Source organism: Chaetodon auriga, chromosome 2 (assembly GCF_051107435.1).
Source record: "Chaetodon auriga isolate fChaAug3 chromosome 2, fChaAug3.hap1, whole genome shotgun sequence".
NCBI lineage: Eukaryota > Metazoa > Chordata > Actinopteri > Chaetodontiformes > Chaetodontidae > Chaetodon > Chaetodon auriga.
In genome coordinates this window covers 6,632,885-6,646,299 of record NC_135075.1, presented here as the reverse complement: position 1 = coordinate 6,646,299, position 13,415 = coordinate 6,632,885, and positions in this window count along the sequence as shown.

Genomic DNA, 13,415 nt, shown 5'->3' with positions numbered 1-13,415 from the left:
TCCATAATCTTTAAAAGCACTGTAAATACAAGACAGTTGCGTGAATTGGGGTCTTTTTAACTACCCTTAGCAGCAGATACAATATGTTTTTGTGTGCACATTGCACATTGATTGCTTCCACAATCCCCCTCAACATCAATGCTTCACTCAGGTATACTGAAATAATTGCCACTGACAATTGCATTTCAACTCTTGGCAATCATGTTTTTTTCCCCTCCAGGGCTCGATCATCACTGCACTGAGTACTATAGCTTAGTGTCCTGAACAACCACCTTACATCTCTCAATTATCTCTGTCCCTTCTGCCTCTCACACCCCTCCTTTACTTTGAATCTTTCAGTCCCCTCTGTCTTCTACTACACTGCATATCATACAAAAGATGGCACAGTTGAAATAGTTTCCATACTGTCCTACGCACTATATCTTCATTCCTCAGCTGTTGGTACTAGTGTGCTGCTTTTTGCTCTCATGCTTTCCAAATCCATTTTTTCTCTCGCAGACGTGCATCCAAGTGCAAGTCTTTCTCAAACTGTATCTGTCTGCCTCTCTGATATGTGAATGTGTTGGGTCAGTGTGCCCAGGGGTTAGCCCGCCAGGGGCTGCTCCTCTGCGAATGAGAGCCTCTGCTTTCAGACATGCTGCTTTGTGAGCTATGATAAATCTGTGGGAGCTGAGCCGCTGCCTCTCCAGCTCCAGTGCTGAGCTCTGAGCCAGAGGGAGCTGGGGGACAGCAGGGCTACCAGTGGCAGGCAGCTCCACTCTCTCATTACTGAGAGGCCTGGATAGCACTGGGCTTCTCTCGGGACCGCTGACATGGAATATTTTTAGGCCTATGGTGGAGCACTGCAGTTAGGCCAGTCACACCACAATGCCCTGCTTCCTTGAGCAGTGTCTCAGCAACAATGGTTCATTCTGAGTGGAGATGCGATGACATTCAGCAGCTGCATTCGCACGCAAGCAAATACACCTACGTTCATATAAATGCACATTTTTAAACTTTCAGCAGCCTACCATTCACCCACTCACACCCACATGCACACACTGATGTGGGAGAGCTGGAATCAGCAGAGACAGTGAAAAGCCTTAATTACTGGCGGCATAAGGCAAAATGTCTCCAGAGCAGTGCAACATCAAACCATGTGAGGGCTCTGTATTTTGTATGGTATTCCTTTCCTTGTCCTCTCTCCTTCCTTCCCTCCCTTCCCACCGCCCCCCCACCCCCAGAGGTTTGGTGTTCTGCAGATGAGCCTGGCGCCTTACTCCCTCCGTCCTACATCGCTCTCTGCAGCAGAATCAATATTTGAGGACAATTTGCGCTGTGCTGCTCCCTGGTGGCTGGGGTTTGATGCTCAGCTCCACCTTCAGTTCCAACCACAATTAGACCTGCCAGGGACAGATTCACAGCTCGTCTCGGGTCACCACTATTTAACAAGAAAATCTGCAAAGTGCACCGTGTATATATTTACAACTAGTGACCAGGCTGGCCAGCCCTGCAGCAGACCAGACACACACTCCTCCGCCTTTGCCAATTTATGAGGGGAAGACGACAGAACTTGCTAAGAGGCCTCAAGGTATCTTGGAGGGATTTTGTATTACCATATTCACCTTTAATGAGATGTTACACGGCATGCAAATTTAACAGGCATCAGTGCCTATCCATGGGTTAATACATTGTCTATTCGCTGTGCAAAAAACCCTCAAACCCGCTTCCAACATTGTTATTACCAGCTGCCCTCAAAACTAATGAAAGAAATCTACTCGCTGTATGAATTGTGCTTATGGAAACATTTTTCAGCATTTAAAAAAAAAAGAAAAAAATCATCTTTTTAAATGAAAGAGGATGTGTCTGTGGTGTGTCAACAGGAGTGTAACATCCCAAACTTCCCATGGAGACTGGTTGCTTTGATCTCCATGGGTTAGCAACTGGTGGGACCCAGAGGGCAGGACACACTGAGGCAAACAAACAGCATGGAGGACATGACTGCAAAATAACATGTTAATGAGAGAGGATAGGCAGCTTGAGCGAGAGTGGAAAACAGAAGAACGACGAGCTACCTCAAAGAAAAAACAGAGATAAAGAGGTATAGCTATAGTGTTTGAGAGAGGGGGAGTGTGTGAAGAGTATTTTAAGTATGTCTTTGTTTATGCGCTAAGCCTGGGTGGCTCCCGAGAGGCCACTTGCATCGTCAAACCAAACGCCTCCAATAGTCAATCATCACACTCGTCGGCAATTCACGCAATCGGCACCTAGAAAGTGAGAAATAAAGGGATGAAACACCATTGCCTTGGCATATGCATCATCTTTTGTCAAGTCCAATTTGTATTAGCCTCCAGCCATATCCAGGAAAATATGGGTTCAGGATTCATGTTCAGTGAGAATGGTAATCTTCAGATGAAGCAAGTATGTCGGAGGCAGAGAGATGTGTGACAACTTGAGTCAGCTCTTGGAAAAGAGAGCTTTGCCATTGTAGAGGAAACAGGCTCCAAGTCCTGCTGTCTGAAACTGACATTGATTTAATATAAGTCTGAGGGAGATTAGCTGATGAAGAAGATCTGATCGGCGTTATCGGTGCCGGATGGCAGTCACTGGTCTTGTCACTGTCACTTCAGAGGAAACAAATCAACTTGAGCCAAAATGTTTCCTTTAAGAGATCATATCTTTAGCCTAACAACCATGACATATAATTACTCAAATGGGCTTAGATGTGTGCACAAACGCTCTCAAAAATACATCATTCCAACTCTGTCTAATTGTATTCAGGCCTTTTGTCATCACTCAGCTCGCTGGAGAACACAATGCAGTCAGTCCCCTTCATTCAGTATTCTGGTGCAGCACGTTAGATTGGTGAAACACGGTCACGTGAGGTTATTGGCTACCACAGCTGGTTAGCCGTCAGGTGATGGTGTGTGGATTAATTGCATTAGCTCCACTCTCTTACCCAGCATAGAATATGTGACAAAAACACCACAACACAGCCCATTAAAATTCAATGAAACCAAGCAAAAAAGAGGGCAAACAATCAAAAGTGTCTTTAATATTCATTTTGCGAAAGGGCTGCGACGGGCCGATATTGACGGTGGAGTGAACGGGGGATTCATTAACATCTTCTCCCTCACTGCTTCCTTTCGCTGAGCCGTTCCTTGCTGCGTCGTCAAACTCACTTATCTCTCTGAAGCAATTAGCCACTAGAGGCTCCATTGACCTGAGCCTTTGTTAGACTAACGGGCTACATTAGCATGGCCGTAGCCTGGCAGTCTTGGCAATGCACGTGTCTGTGCCAATGTGAGCGGCACTGATAAGAGGAGAGAGGAGCCCTGTGGTGTGTGTGTGTGCACGTGTGTGTGTTTGGGAGGGTACAGCAACTACATACATGCATATTAGCTGACCTCTACCATTGAGCCATTTCTATTCAGCACCTATATTCTCTTTGTGTTACTGTGTACAATACCGTGTGTGTGTGTATGTGCGCTGTACTCCTGTTTGCACAAGCAGGGTGTGTACAACTAAACAGTCAATGTAAGCAATTCATATCTGTGTGTACATTTAATTTGTCTGCCTTTATGCTACGACATGCAAAAAAGTCAGGAGCTGAATGGACAGTAACACTGATAACGTAAGCAGCAGCTATCAGACACCAGCAATATACATTTCGATACGCAATATCTCCTTTTTATTATGTGGTACGTGATGCACACGCACCGACAGATTTAATGTTGTTTACCGACACTATAAGATTAGGCACATATACGCATGACAATGTGATGAGTTTCCTTGCTTGTATGGGAAAAGTGTTGCTTGTTGTCACTGCTGAGCATATAACTATAGAGAGCATAGTGTGGTGCATGGCCTGTGGCTCTCTGCAGAAAAATATTGTATAGGAACAGTGCTATTTAAAGCCTGTTCCTAATTTGAAAAAATTGCATTTACTTTACTGTCACAGTGTATTACCGCCAACCGTGTAGCAAGCTTCCTGACATGTGAGAACACAATAACAGAGGGAAACATTAAGATGACATAAATATGAATTTAACTGTCAGACAAACAGCCCCCGTTTATGCTAAGTAGAGAAATAGCCCACTAGTATGTGTTTCAGTGTTTACGCCAATGACAACAACAGCTAAGTTTGCATGCATTATTCATAATTAATTATCCAAATGTGCTACTCCTTCCTTATTTACCAAATTAATGGTTTGTTTGCATGAGAAACGTCGCTTGTCTGGTACGTTGGGTGGAGAAACAGCGTCCTCATAAATTTCCCTGGCAGGTGAGGTATAGAAAGAGTGATGAGACAGAACAAGGGAGGATCAAACACACAGAAACCATTAGTTCCGCTGCTTCTGTGGCCCACCGCTACAACTTTAAAATCATTACAGGCAGAGACCTCACAAGTTCTACAATGTTGTGGTACTTGAAGCATAATCGAGAGTCAAACTCGTGCCCTCCCTGCTAGCTAACCTCTGTTCCTGCTAGCATTTGCAACTCAATAAGTTTGTCTTTCACTCATCTTTTTTGCAAAGCTGAGCCATCTTTCTATGGCTTTCTGTCCACATTTTATGTTAAATGGGCATATGCTGCTGTGCTGAATAGTGACTTCTCATAAATGCTTTTTCTTCTCTTATTGTTAGCTTTCAATAGCTACGGCTCCAATTGAGAGCTAAAGAAAAATGTATTCTATTTAAGTCTGTTTCTCTTTTCATACGTGTTTTACTTAAACCTGGTCCCAATCTTTACCAGACACCTCAACTAGCTGTGTTATGTTATTCATTCTCTTATATCAGCAATGCCTAACCATACACCATGAGCTAACCTCAGCCTGTTTGAGTGGAAAACACCCCTTGAAATAAGAGTTTGGGGTTTCATTCCAGGAGCAAGAAAACCTAATCCAGACTAACATTTGTAATAATGCAAAAGACAAAAAAACAAAACAAAAAAACAAAAACAAAACACAGCACTGGAACATAACGTGCTCGACAGTACAACACTGCCATGCATTTCACGTCATTGTTTCGAAGTGAAGGGTGGGTAACTTTTGAAAAAAACAATGTTTAACAAATGGACTGAGGCAAGTTGAGTGATGTGATAATGGACAGGGACAAGGCCGGATCAAAACAAAGAGCCAGGTTCACTGTGTGTGAGGTGGTTCTCAGTAATTTAATTAACCGCACATTTGTTTCAGGATTCACCTCACTAAAAAAATAAATAAACATATTCGGGGTCCTGTATTATTAGCTGATGTTGTGGCCCTGCCTTCTTGAGAATCTTGTTTTTATTGTGCCCACATGATGCATTTTCCTAAAATAACATTGGATTTCATTAAAAACTGCAAACTAACTAGAAATCCTGGGGCTAAGTGGTATATCAGTATAGGAGCCTTGGTGGTTTTCTGGGTCTCTGCGCAAAATGTAATAAAGCTTCCATCTATAGTTTAATTCGGCCTTGGACAGGGCCGATGGCAGTTTTTTAGACAGCAGAAATTACTGTGAAGAAGCTGGAAAAATGACACCAGCGTGTTTGTAGATATGGTAGAAAAAAATCCTCACAACCATGCTGGAAATGTTTCATGGGCGCTGCAATTTTCAATATGCTATCAAATTAATTATTGTTCTTGTTAAAATTACAAAAGGGTTCTAATTCTAACAGCAAGCGCTGCTCAGTAGATACTAATTTATCAGAAAATGACTATTAGGAACACGTCTCATGCAGATAAATCAGTGAAAGACACCCTCAATAGGAGACTGCATTACACAGCCATCACACAGGCCAGAGGAACAGCTCGCCTGGATATGACAGCAGGACTTCAGCTCTCTTTGAGGGTTTTCTGTTATGCCACTGTGGGTATATGATATGTTGAAAACAAAAGAACAGGTGAGCTTTGAAAATAATGGATGCTCAAAGTTTGCTATCCTGTACAGTGGTAGATACCCATTTAGCTGAGTATGCAGAGAAAACTGAAAACCTGAGTCACATGCTTTTCAAAAAGACTGATGAGAACATTCCTCTATGAGAAAATTCACTGAGGTACAGGAGCCATACGGACGCAGAGGCTTGCTTGAAGAGCGTTACTTTGCCTCGTCATATATCCAAAGCTTGTCCTGAGAAATGGCACTCACACTTTCTGTCCACCAGCTATACTGCCGGTGCTGCAGAGCAGGAATTCAGACACATATTTTCAGAGCCTCCTGAGCGTGGCTGCACATCTGCCGGCACTGGCAGCCAGATGCCGTGCCCTCAGCCCAGACGACAAGCTCCACAGGCAGTGACTGGCGTCTCTCATGCTGCTCTACCCTGTTCGCCCTCAGAGCTCAGGGCTATCCGCCTCTACGGCTGCCTCTGTGCCAGCCTGACAGATGCCCCGTCAGTGCAGATGTGAGTGGTGTGGGGGTGGCGGGGGATGGCAGAATAGAGCTAAATCACTGTGTAATCAGCGTGTGTGGTTGGGAGGTGATGGGGGCTCAGCGGGCATGCAAACATTTACAATTGGCCAGGCAGTCCTTGTAAACAGGAGTGGTTGTACAAAAGAGGCAGGTTGAATAATTGATAGGATGTAAGAGGATATGGCTTTGGGGGACTTTGGAGCATTGATTCAGGCTGAGAGGGAGTGAACACTGGGGGAGAGAGAAAGGCTTTCCTGGTGCTAACCTTTATTAATGCTTTTCTCTTTCCTTTAGCCCTCACCTCGACCGGCCCTGATGATTCCGTGCTTGCCAGGTATAGTTTTTCTGTCTGCCTCCATTCTTTTTCAGCCTCTCTCTATGTTCTCCTTTTGTAACGCCTCTCTGTATGAGATGGTGGGTAAGCCATCATGTCAGTGCATGACAACAACATAGCGAGAGAGAAACAAAAGAGCAGATGGCTGCAAAGAGCAAGAGAGAGAATAAAGAAAGAAATGATAGAATAGGGAAGATGCAGGACAAACTACTCAAGCAAAAGAAGAGGGAAACAAAATAGGCAAACAGGAAGAGGATAGAGAGATAGTGAGGAGAAAAAATTGCATTGTGTCAGTAAAAGGGTAAGGAGAGAGGATCAATGTCATAGCAAAACATTTTATTCTGTTTGCCGCTAGCACAAAATGTCAGAAAACAACTAATATAAGTGTGTTAGATTTCCGCACTTTACCTAGATGAAAGTCATTAATAATCTGCTCTCACACACACCGAAACATACATTCGTGCACACACTCACAGATGCACACACACACACACACACACACACACACACACACACACACACAGACACACACCACCAATGCTGTGGTAACCCTTTCATCTCGCCAGCTGCAGGGCTCATAAAACGCGCTGATATAAATAAATTCACCAGCCTGGTTTCAAGCCTTAGTCTGCCAACACACACACACACACACACACACACACACACACTATGCAAACTTGCAGATACACACATGCGCACAAACACAGGCACAAGCACACACTGTTTCACAGCCTCTTTTGACTTTGCACACTTCACATTCACATCATGTCCGCAGACTGAGAAACAAGCTTATCTGTGGTTGTTTCACTTGAGCTGTACTTTGCAGAAGTACGAGAAAATGTCTTGAAGTCTCATTCTCGTCTTATCTAACAGAAAAGGTATCAAGATGTGACATTTCTCTAAACTGGTCACTGGTAAAAGTGCTGCTGCCCTGTTATTGTTGTGGAAGTGATGGGCACTCGCTCTATTCAAATGCAAATACGTCTTTGAACGAAGCTGTACAGCTGCACCATTAGGTGCTTTGACTGTATATTGCCTGTTTTTATCAGAATACATCACAAACATTGCACTTGCATATTGTACAGTACGACACCGGAATAATTTCCACTTCAAAGTCATACATATTCCCATATTTCCTCATACCCAGCTAACTGCAGTTGCCGCAGTAATTTACAGTCCTGGTCTTGCCTTACCGTAACACTTTGCAATTAGCTATGATGGCTATGCTAATGCTTTCCCTCCTCTTGGCATCTCTCTTTGGTTTCTTCCAGAGCTCATGCATCTGGGGAAAGTGAATAAAGATGAGGCCTTTTTTTGGACTTTGTCTTGCTCCGGGATTTGCTTTATCTTTACTTCAAATGAGACCCATTTTGTGCATGAAGTAACTGAGAGCAGGGGGTGGCTTCTCCCAGACAAGAGACATGTGTTTGTTTGGCATTGGGTGGGTGGGTTGCATCATCTAGCTGTCCGCCTCATGGCCATGCGCTCCTCTGTGGCAACACAAAGACAACGCGCTAAGACCATCATCAGAGGAAATTAGCTCAGCAGCGTTGAAAGCGCTCGCTTTTCACAATAGCCAGTGGCCATGCTAAATCATTAGCCTGTCACTTCGTCGGGGTTGAGTCCAATTATTCTCTCAATCCGCCTCCAAACCAAATTGCATTATTGCAATTATATCCATTGCATGACATATTGTCGCAGCGAGGGTGTATGAGATGGGGAAAGGACGAGAGGGGCGGAAAAAAAGAGGGAGATGGAGGGGGAAAATAATTTTGGTGGCATTCTCAAGCGCTGTTTGCTAGCTGGGTCTATAAAAGGCCATATTGATTATGTTTTGTGCTGTAATGGACATTTGTATTTGCCACATAAACATCTCTCCCAATCACCCTTTCTCTCACTTTTTTTCATTCATTAAGATGTTTCTGTGTCAGACTTTGTTAAAGGACCTATTCTTGTCAGTCGTTGCAGACTCTTTCCACTTCCCCCTCTCTCTGTCTCATCACTCTGCGTCTACCTATCTCTTTCCCCCTTCTCTCACCACGGCTTTTGCTGTCACAGCACTCTTTGTCATCAGGCTGTCAGTGCTAATCATGGTGCCGCTGATCATTGTGCATCAGATCATTATCCAGACCTTCCACTCTGATGAAATCTGAGGGGTAATACAGCGTGGTCCTGTCAAACCTGCCGTCGGTTCTGTTGGCATCACCTGCTTGAACTGTAGATCACAGTTCCTGCCAAGAGAGTCAGCGCTGCCACTGGGATGAGAGCACCATGCTGAGGTGTTACACTGACTGACTAAATCCGGCACTCCAGTCTCTTTCTTGATACACATATTGGCTCCCGGTTGCAACAGTGGACTTTAAATGATGTCAGAAAACAATAATTCTTGCTTACTATAAGATTAGGATCAGCACTCCAAGTGTGAGAGGAATTCATATTTGCAGCAGCAGCTTGACTGTGCAGCTTCCACCTGGAGCCAGTTTAAAAGTTGATGCTGTTGAACTGTTGTTTCAGCGTAGTCACAAACATTTTTCTGCCTCTTCTCACCATGCTTCTTGCACTGGAGAACTGTGTGTATGTGTTTGTAAGAGTGCCCTTGCAAAAGTGCCTGTGCCCTTCTGCAGTAAGACCTTGGACCCAAATGTAATTAGACTTGGTAATGATGTGGCCTGTTTACAGCTTAAGCCCTCTGCTAATGATAAATGCACTTGACATATGTAGTCCAGACTACACTTCAAAAAAGAGAGTGTGGGACAAGTTCCATGTCGGTTAGTCAGCCAGTGGTAATGTATCATTCATTTACATCCTGGACCTCCTGCACAGAGACCCACGTCCTCAGAGATGTTTTGGACTGCCCACCATTTTGACAGCTGACTAACCACTCTAATCAACTGCAGAAAACCTTAAACTTAATGAGGAATTTGTTCTAAATGACACATACTCCACATGCTTGTTGTAACAGATGTGTTACAACAAGTAAAAAAGCACAATTGTTGCTTCCTCTTTGCTATGTTCATTATAGCTAAAAGGTTTCTGGTATGTTGTACAGTGATGCTGAAACTGTAATAAACAAAATTGTCTTGATCACAGAGAAATGTCCTGGCCACAAGTGTAGTAATGGACTATGCATTTAACACGGGCAGCAAGCCAGGGGTTTGACAAGATGAGAGAGAGAGAGAGCGAGAGAGAGAGAGAGAGAGAGAGAGAGAGAGACAGAGAGAGACAGAGAGAGAGAGAGAGCAGAGCCTTGGCCACCTGCTCTCCTTCCCTTGCTTGCCATCCTGCCTGGGGGTCACTGTGGACACACTTAGCAGACCTCCACTTAAACTCCTTGCAATCTGACTGAAATGCACGTTCCCCTCATTAATCCACTCAGCTTGTGTGTGCAGCACCGTGTGCATTTACATGTGATACTGTGTAGCCAGCAGTGCATGTATGGTCCTGTGGTGTCCTTGCGTGTGAGGAAGCTGGCCTGACCACCCGGGGAGGGGGTGAGATGGTGGGATGGTCGGGGCTAGGTGCGTGGTGATGTGACAGCGCCGGGGCAGAGCAGGGCCATTCAGTGCAGCTCCATCTGTGGCCCTTCTGTTCCTTCACTACTTGACCTTTGACTGTCTTTAGGTGTTACATGACAAGGATATTGAGGCACGGCCCCATGGCTGCTAGTGCTGCGGACTCAGTATACACAGAGGTTAGCCTGATAATAGGAATGTGCATGAAGTGGCTCACATCCCCCTGCCAAAGGTCAAATGACTGTTGGACACAGGAGTCCATATGTGTGTGCGTGTGTGTGTGAGTGCGGATGGGTGTTTCTGGATAAATCTGAGAGGGGGTTTTGTAGAGGCTTTGATTCACACTTGACACTGTGCTAATGAGGGAAAAAAACTGTCACTTCACAGTGCTAATTTGGGTGTAATATCCCAAAGTCAGCCAATCCGCTGAGGAGAGGAGAAAGAGAAAATTAAGCATCTGCTTCATTTCCCTAACTGGCCATAGCCAGACTCATTAACACGAACTGTGCTCATACAGAGATGCTCCATCGAAGCTATGGGTCCTCACAGTAACATGTGCACAGCCAGTTAAGGAAGTAAAGCACGTAGCAGACTATAAAGTCTGCATCACACCTCACCCCCATTTAAACAAAGAATGAGGATCTCGGAAAATCACACTATGGCAGCAGATTAGTGACAATGACATTAACATCAGGGATCGCCTCATAATATCAAAGGGACTGATGTTTGAGACATTGCTGCTGATGTGTGTTTCCAATAAGTATCACTATCCTTCACTAACCTCTGTGGTGATGATGGTGAGCTGCAAGGTCGGCCTAAACAAAGCTGCCTATCAGGCTGTCGAGCTGCCTGGAAACATTTCTGGGTCAATGAAAGTGAGAGCTGAGCTCATAACAAAATGGAGGCTGCTGGAGCCACAGGAACAGATGGCTTTGAGAGAATGTTTACAGCCACAGCAATGGCAGCGTTTTCAGTTAAAGAGGTTAGTGAGAGTCAGAGGAATCAATTAGATTTGAATGGGGTTAAGTTCTTAAAATTCATTAGTGACAGCTTAATTACAGAGGAACAATGGGCTGATAATTACATCTGCAATAATTAATATACTTATTGTAACAAAAGGAGCGTTGAGAACACAATCATCAGCTAATAGCTTATTACTGAGTTGATAGAATCAGCAATTCTGTAATGAGAGACGACAGAGCAAGAAAACTTGGCCCTGTGTGGGGAAGGATAGGGCCTGGTGTTACAGATTTCTGACATCGCAGCGTGTTCCCAAGAGTCTGAATATTGGCAAAGAAATGCATGGTCGTCAATGATCAGTATCGATAGATTGATAAACTTGATGTATGTAGAGATTACTAGCATACTTAACATTAGCTGGTGCTGGCAAAGTACTTTACCAATTTTACCCAAAGCTAACGCATCATTGTAGACAAGCAATACAGTACACATCAATGATCCTAAAGAGAATTGTTAGTGAGGTCCCTCCCAAACTGTGGGATGGAGCCTGTGGCAGATATACAGCATACTAGAGTGTTTTCTGATCCTTCCATACTGAATTGGCCATATTCAGCCACATATATATAAAGACCTGATTTTATATGTAAAGAGCTATAGTGTGTTCTGAAGAGTAATCACCCAGTTCAGCTTAATTGACTAGTTAAGGAACACCCAATCAGATGAGGAGATCAATTACCTGCATAGTGACAGCACACAGTTTTCTGCTCTGCTTGGAGATTGAGACAAAGATTTTCTTTCACGAGTTTTGGGTTTTTGAGATTAACAGGCTTGGTTCTTGCATGCAGCTATGGGTCCAGTTTTGCCACAGCTTAAGGCAGATCTGTCAACCCTCCTGTTTCTCCTGGGATTCTTCCTCGTTTTATACTTCTTTCTCGCTGTCCTCCCTTTTACTATTTTCCTCTAAATCTCCAGGATTTCTAACCTTTTTAAAAAAGAAAAAAAAAATAAAAATAAAAAAACACCTCTTTGACCCCCTCTGGTACAGCAGATGGCAGTCAGAGTGATGAAGTGATGAAGAGCAACATTGGTCAAAGTCATGTTTTTTGTGAAATATGCCACATGGAGTTTAGTGTACCATGTGGAGAGAAAAGCGACAAATCAGCCAAACATAAGCACACCCAAGAAACATGCTCCACTAATGACTGAATTATACTATCTCTGCCATCCATTTTCTCAATCACCCTCTGCTACCAATTGTGTCACTGACAAGTAGCTGTTTCAAAATCCCAGCTGAATCATAATGTTTAAGTAATGTGCACATATCCTTCAAGTAATACATAAATAAACTGAGTACTGAATTTATATGTCCTTTTGTGTTTCCACTGATATGATGCAGGGATGTTCACAGCATTTCACTTTAAACCAGGTCTGATTCTGAGCCTGTAACTGTCGCCACTTTGTGTAGGAACTAGTTAACCCAATCCTTGTTGCTCTGATCTTTTAAAGGCAGTGGTTACCTAGTGGTGCTTTCAGGATTCACTGTGTGTCCCCTTGTCTAAATGTAAGGGGTGCATGGACATATGTGGCTGGGCACCAGAAAATTTCCCTTATTCTAAAATCCCAACATTATAATAACAACAATGATAAGCTTTATTTGTATAGCACCTTTCATACAGCAGCTCAAAGTGTTTTACAAGTAAGAAATCACATGTGCTGAGTGGGTGTTTTACATAAAAAAAGACAGAATGGACATAAAAACAGATAAAAACGAGTGTAAAATAGATTGAAATAGGGATGGAAATAAAAAGAAAGACATTGCATAAAACCACACAATAAAATAAGATGGAATAAAGACAATGCATAAAACCAAACAAAGGCAAAAATACAGTGGAATAAAACAATATTTTAAGAGAAATGCAGCAGTGTGTGAGTGCGAGGCAAAGCACAATAGTTTCATGTTGACAAGTATGATTTAAAGTTAATTGCTGATTTTATTAATTAAGGAATTTTTTGTGGCCTAATCGAATGTGTGGCTGTATTGTGAGTATTTGCATTTAGTTTAATAGCTGGATTAATGTGGTTATGTGCTTTGTATTCATCTCCGTACACACCTGTGAAGCCTCATTTAAATTTAAAAATAATATCATTTCTTTTTTCTGCTTTAGAATTACATTCCTTTACACACACACACACACACACACACACACACACACACAAATACACAGAAAGTCTTTG